This window comes from Nestor notabilis, unplaced genomic scaffold (assembly GCF_000696875.1).
Source record: "Nestor notabilis isolate BGI_N333 unplaced genomic scaffold, ASM69687v1 scaffold4167, whole genome shotgun sequence".
NCBI classification, from domain to species: domain Eukaryota; kingdom Metazoa; phylum Chordata; class Aves; order Psittaciformes; family Psittacidae; genus Nestor; species Nestor notabilis.
This window is the reverse complement of record NW_009937667.1, coordinates 23,221-30,165: the sequence shown is the minus strand read 5'-3', so window position 1 is coordinate 30,165 and position 6,945 is coordinate 23,221.

Below are 6,945 nucleotides of genomic sequence, written 5' to 3'. Positions count from 1 at the left end.
GTGAGGTGATTAGCAGTCACTCCCAAAATGACAGACCTTTTCACCATAGCCTGTCAGAGTCACCAAGCCTCTCCTTCCCAGCATTGTCCACAAAGCTTTTCCAGCAGGACAGTGCACTAGCAGCTAGGTTCTATTTCCAGTACTCCTCCAAGGACTGTTTCAGACCCCATAGCTCTCATGTTTAGGACAAGTCCCATTTCCAGCTTCTCTGTCTTCAGGGCTGTAATCCATATCCATGTGTCTGTCCCTGAGTGCCCAGCTCATGACATGAAGGCTTCAGCAAAGTCACTGAGCACTGCAGCGAGGGAATAAACCCTATCAGCTCTGTGGCAGAGCAGAATTTCCAAACCCAGGTTGCCCAGAGTAGTGAGTAACTGGATTTATCAATCTGGACAGCCCTTTCCCAAGCCCACAGCTTGCTCCTGTGTTAGTCAACCACCACATGTTCTATGGCTTAGGAAGCGATTTCTCAACATGATAAACAAATACTTTTTGGAACAACTAGTTCTACAGCACATGAGAAAACAAGACTTTATTTTTACTTTTTCATTTAATCCTAAGTAATGCTTAGGAACTGATCCAAGAAGCAAGTATAATTGAGCCACTAAGTAACAGTGCCCAACTATCCACAATATAATTAAAGTCAACAACCTCATGGAATAAATCGTGCTGAAAACTAGCATACTGACACTAAGCTTTAGAAAGTGAATTGGTTTTTAAACACAGGCGCTAGTCAAAAGGCTATGAAATAAAAATAAACAGAACACATTTAAGGAACTTGATATGCATATCTCAACATGTGTTAGCTCTGGCAGCAAACTCACTCAGCTACCCGGAATTAACCCTAAAACTAGTTCAAAAGAAGTTCAACCTGAGAAAAACACATATTTAAATATTTCAAACTAGACTTAAAACATTCCAAAGATTAAAAGAAAGGGGAAACAAATAAATAGGAAACATCTAGTTTCACAGCATAAAAAAAATTTTGTTCTAACATAGCTGAAATGATTCATTTCCATTTCAGTGGTGAGGTAGGGAGAAAAGATTAGTTTCGTAACAAATAAGTGGGGTTATTAAAAAAAAAGTAAATATTTATATACCTATCGTTGAAATCTGATTCCATTTTCCCCGGAGAAGAATTTTGTTCTCAGCATTACAGTTTTGTACAAAAGTAAAGGTTTCTAGTGCAAAAATACATATTGGTTCTAAGTGCAGCTTCCTCTAAAGAAGCGAATCTATGTATCATTTTAGAAGTGTTCTAGACACCACCATCTGAAGTTTACAGATAGTATTGGCCTCCTGTGATTGAGGAAGGTTCCCATGCCAGCTCACAGGTATTTTCTTTTGTGCATCCTCCAATGTTTTTGGCTAGGGTGCATTTTAGAAACTCCCTTTTCTACCCTATGCAATGACTTCCAGTGACTTTCTCTCACCCATGGATGTGAAACACACCTGCACATTCAATCTGACTGATGTCTGTCATGCTGGACTCTGGGCCAACTAGTTGCTCAGTATCCCAGTGCCAAGGAGCACGACTGAAATTATACACCATGAAAAAGCCCAGGTCCTTCTCCCCTGACCGAAGCCAAGGTAAGAAGATTATTCTTCTTCAACCTGCAGTACCCTACAGAATTTGGGCCTGTCTCCACATTAGCCATGGCCATAAAGAGAAGTTTCTGATTAGTGAGCTGTGGGGATAGTTTGGCTGATTCGTTGGTAAATTGGGGAGTTTTTTAGCCACTGTATTTTGTTGGTGGTGGCAAATGTTTAATCTGCTGACATTCTGAGATTAGTGGCCAGACACAACCTCACAGCCATGGTCTATGGAACTGTGATTCTCGAAGTTACTCCTTGTAATCCATCAGACTTCAAAAGGAAGCCCAGTGTCCTGGAAAAATCACAGTCTGGGTACAAATGCCAGGAGCATTTGGGGTCAGCAGTACTGCTCAGTGAGAACTCATTGCTCTCCAGTTCTGCTTGGTGCAGAAAGTGAGACTGACTCAAGCCTTCAACTCCGATACTTGACACTCTCCACTTGAGTTAAGGTAATTTAAGTTACCTTAAAGACTGACTCTCTGTTTGGCCAGGACTTTTCAGAACAGCTGTGTTTGGCTGAAACAATGCAAGATTACTGGTAACGGGAAGTTCCTAAGCACAGAAGACAAAAATTCCACAGAAGCCAGACCAAAGTTATTTAATTCACTGAATAAAGCATCAAACCCTTCAGGGCTATAAGCTAACTCTATTGCTTCCTTTGGCTTTACCCCCACCCACCCACACATGTCCACATACACTAATCAGACTATTTCTCTTTCTGTCTGGAAAGGAAGGAAGAGAGAGGATAATGTTAATAATATTTGGATGTTGAAAACATTGGCAGAGGCTCCTGTGTAAGGACGAAATAATCGATGTAAGTAACTAGAATTACTTGTGTTTCAAGTATCCTATGAAAAACTGAGCAAGCAAAAAAGTTGAACTCTGAATATAAAAACAGAGCATGCTTCTGGGATGTGCTCTTACGGGAAAGGAGAGAAGAAATCTCTTTTCCACCCCCATCCCCCTCACTTCACCACATGAGCACAAAAATGTCCTGACCTGATTCATTCTTTGAGATCAGATGAGATTTACCCGCCTTATTTCCTGTCCAGACATGCAGAGCGATAAGAAAGCAGCTGTGGTTTCACTCTTTTCATCCATCTGGTAAATAAAAAAATAACAATAATGCCTCTTTTTCCAACAATGATCTTAGAGAGCATCTTAGATCCAAAAACTGACAGTCATTGTGAAAACAAGATTGGACTGAAACATGCCTGTTCTGTCTGTCTTATATGAAGGAGGCCACTGAAATATTTACAAGCATCCCTGTATTGTTATATCTTTTTTTATCTCATGTTCAATATCTATACTAAGATAAAGTTTGTCTTTAGTAAATAAATAACATCTTCTGTGGTACACCAAGACTCTGGTCTCAGCCTCCGTTGTTAAAATCTAACAGAGTTCAAAGGAAGGCTATGGTGTGGGGGGAAAAGCAGGATACCCACCTAATTGTGAAATGCTGTTTGTGGTGCAAATGACATTCTTGATGCATGAAATCTGATTACTCTTATCTTCCTGTGCATAACTACAAATTACATTAATGTTCCTAACATCACAGGCTAGCCAAGTTATTGGACTTGATGACCTTCCTTAGCAATGAATTTCACACACTAATTATATGCTTTTTGGATACATATTTACTGTTTATTTGTATAAAGTTAACAATTGATTATTTTTTATCAAGGAATTTTGTGTTCTCATAAAGCAAGTAAGAATTTTAAAGGAGAAGGAAAGATACATCAGAACAATTTTTATTGCTTCTCAGTTAGTTTTAACTTCTTCTTAAAGTGGCATTGGACTCTAGAAGTCATCATTTTACTAGGGATGTTTTTGTCATTACTGGCCATAATTTCCTGTAAGTTGTAAAAGAAACAATAACGATAGTATAAATGGAGAATAATTTCCTGTAAGTTGTAAAAGAAACAATAATAATAGTATAAATGGAGAGCAAAGAAGAGGTCTTGGTGTGGAAGCACTGGGAAGAAAAGCATAAGAAGGGCTACAAGACCAGCACATACTGGGGGCACCTAGATTAACAGATTATTAAGATCCCAGGATATTGACACACGGATCCTTTGGACTTCTAGGCTGGGAAAAACAAAGCACCATTTAAAACAAGATATGTCCTAAAACGTGGGGCAGAGTACACCTAAGACATAATAAAAGGAAAAATTCAAACCACTAGAGATGATGGTGCTAAGATAAAGAACAAGGTTGAGCCATAAAATACCTAAATGAAAAGACAAAAGACAATGAGATCTAAAGATACTCAGAGGTGGGAAAAGATGGAGACACAAAAGACCAGTCACTGCCAGCTCCTGAAGGATGCGAAAGATGCATCCAAAATAATCATATGGTGGTCAAATCAAGAGAAACCCAGGAGATCTGATGAAGACTCCAGAGTCCATGTCTTGAATCTTCTATGTGACTGCAAGAAAACCAAATTGCATGAGCAAATGTATCTTTGTGCTTGTGAATATGTGGTTCTAAGAGTGTTAGTCTGAGTGAGTGAAATCAGTGTCACGTAGAAATAAATAATCTTCTCTTTCAATAGTGTCTCACATTGACCTCTGTTACTCTAATATTGCAACATGAATTAGGAAAAGGTAACATGAATACTTTTCATGATGTCCTCAGTATGGAAAAATCTTCATCTAAAACGATCTCACATCATTTTGCAGGTTTGGGGGTGATCTGTGTGGTAAGAAGCTTCTTTCAGAGCTCTTTCCACTTTGGCTTATGGTCCTTTTAGCCAGACACTGGGAGAAAACCCAGGACAGATGCAGAAGAAAAAGAGAAAGGCACCAATGCTCCAGGCATGCAGTGACCTTCTTGGATTTAACATCCTCCCTCACTTGGCTTGGTCAATGTTGGATGGGGTCTGCTGTGCTGAAACTAATTCCCTTTATTCTCTACATACATGAAAAAGGATAGCATTTTAAGACTCAATATAGGTGCCAGAAATTACATAAAATCACATACACGACTTATAATATCTGTGAGTTTTAGAAGCTGCATAGAGCTTTTTCCACAGCAGGATGTCTCTTTAAACACTTTTGCCAACAAAGACACTTTTGTCCTTCCTGGTCTTGAGCTGATGTTTTTTTCTACTATTAGGACCTGTTTACAGTACTTACTGGAACCAATTGGGTTGTGTTATTTAGGATTTCTTTTCTCACTGCCTCCCACCTACAGCTGTGCCTGCACTGGAAAATGTTGCTGTCCATTTATCAGCAAAATACACTGCATGAGTCACATATTGGGTACAAAAATATTTATAACCCTGCTAGCTATCTAAGCCTAAGATCAATGAGGACATTAGTTAATACTGTACATTTTCCTAATGCAGACACTGTATCTCTGCTGCACATGTATTATTTACCAAATATCTGTACACATCTGTAGAACAAGCCTTCCCCCAAGTTACTTGGCCAACCGTTGCCTGTTGCTTCAGCTCTTTGAGGTAGATACCTGTCTTTCTTGACAGTAATTTCACTAGTGAACCTGCTAGAGGACCCAATAAATAAAATACCAGTACTACTCAATAAATAAAACATACTCACTAGCTCCTAAAAAGACCCTTGTCTATTTTGAGACCTGGGTGTACACCTGAAATGAACAGCTAACTCCAGTGAGGACTGCAGTCAGGACAGTCATTTCATCACAGTCCTCCAGGGACCTCATTAGGAATAAGGTCCCATTTGTGCCAAGTGCTGTACAAACCCCAGAAGGCAGAGATGTGCTTATGTGCCTGTCCTCATCCCTCCGCAGGAGAAAGGACCTTGTCTGAGGCTGTCACTGCCTGGCTTTCCCAAGCCTGGGGCTTGGGGATGACGGAAGATAACAGGCATCTCAAGTTCATCCTCTTTTTTAGCCCCTGGAGCTCTTCTGCGTTACCTGTTCTCTCTGGCCCCTTCTGCGCTATCAGTCTAGTGATAACCTGCTGCTGACGCCCTGGGTTTCTGCTAAACAGATATCTGATGGCATTATACCTTAGCTGGGGAGATCTAGAGATAGTAAGAACATAAGAAAATGATTTATCAATGTGGGTTTACACTTACAGAGAGGGGCACCATCAGTAAAAAAGCAGCAGGAGTGTTACAAGGAGCTCTGTACAGCCACTGACGAGAGCCATCTGCAAGGCTGGAGTGACAGTTGAGAGCTTGGCTTTAGCTCCTTCTCTCCTGCCTGAAATTAAGATGAAAGATTGCTTTGGTCAGGCTTCTGCCTCCTCCATGCAACACAGCAATGAGACACAAAGCTGGCCTTAAGCTGCTCCTGAGAAAAAGGCTCCTGCTGGCTTGCTGCTGAGGCTGTTTCCTGCCCATCCCTGCCTGCCTGGTGGCTGCTGTCTCTCATTCTTGTAGCCTGGTGAACTATGTGAGCTCCCTGAAAAGCCGCTGGGCCCCAGGACGGGTTTCTTCTGCACTGCTGTCCTGCCGCTGCTTCTGCAGCGACACGAAACCCCGCCATCTGAGCCAACGGCCAGCAGTTGCAGTGGGGAAAAGCAACTCAGGAGATGAGAGAAAAGGGCACGGGATCTTTCTTGGCAGCCACTGGGCTGGGATGGCCACCATAAACTAACTCACACATGTGTCTGAACTTCTGATTTCACCAGGCTTTGAGTCTGTTGGGAAACTGAGTTGCTGAATTGGAATGAAGTAACAAAATATATCTGTGGTCCTGAACAAGTAGAACACATGGATTCCACTTAACTAGCTAGATTTAAATCCCCCTATCGAGGTGTCCCAGGTATCAGAGGGAAGGGAGGGTGCCATGACCATGGGAGTGTCGCAGAGAAGGGCCCCAGCTGCTGGGGAGAAGGGCAGCGGGAGCATGCACAAACAAGCCCAAATGACAGAGCAAAGCAGTTGCCAGCACCAGCTGCGTAACCAACAAAGAAGCAAACAGAGGTCTTGATACCCTGGGGCCCATCTCAGGACCCTGGCTTCCTCGCTATCTGTCTGGGAACATCCTGGGATTGCTAACTTGCCATTCATCCCAGCCCCGCTCCTTGCTGTTAGTGGGAGGTTTTGGTGCTTTTGTCAGTGACATGGGGAACAGGGTCCTTGGGAATTCACTAAGTGGGTGGTGGGGCTGGGGGATAAGCAGAGGGTGCTTGTCCAGAAGCACAGTCACACACACACACGCACAGACCCTACCCATGGCATGTCTGTCTGTCACAGAGAAATTCAAAGACAGGTTTAATATATCAAACATAAACCCGCGCCAAGCCTTTGGCTGATCGTCATAGCTAGGAATAGAAGCCAACCACTTTAGGGGCTTTGTGTTTGCACACTGGATGGATTCCCGGCCCAAGGCAGATGTTCAGCTAACCCCAGCCCATAT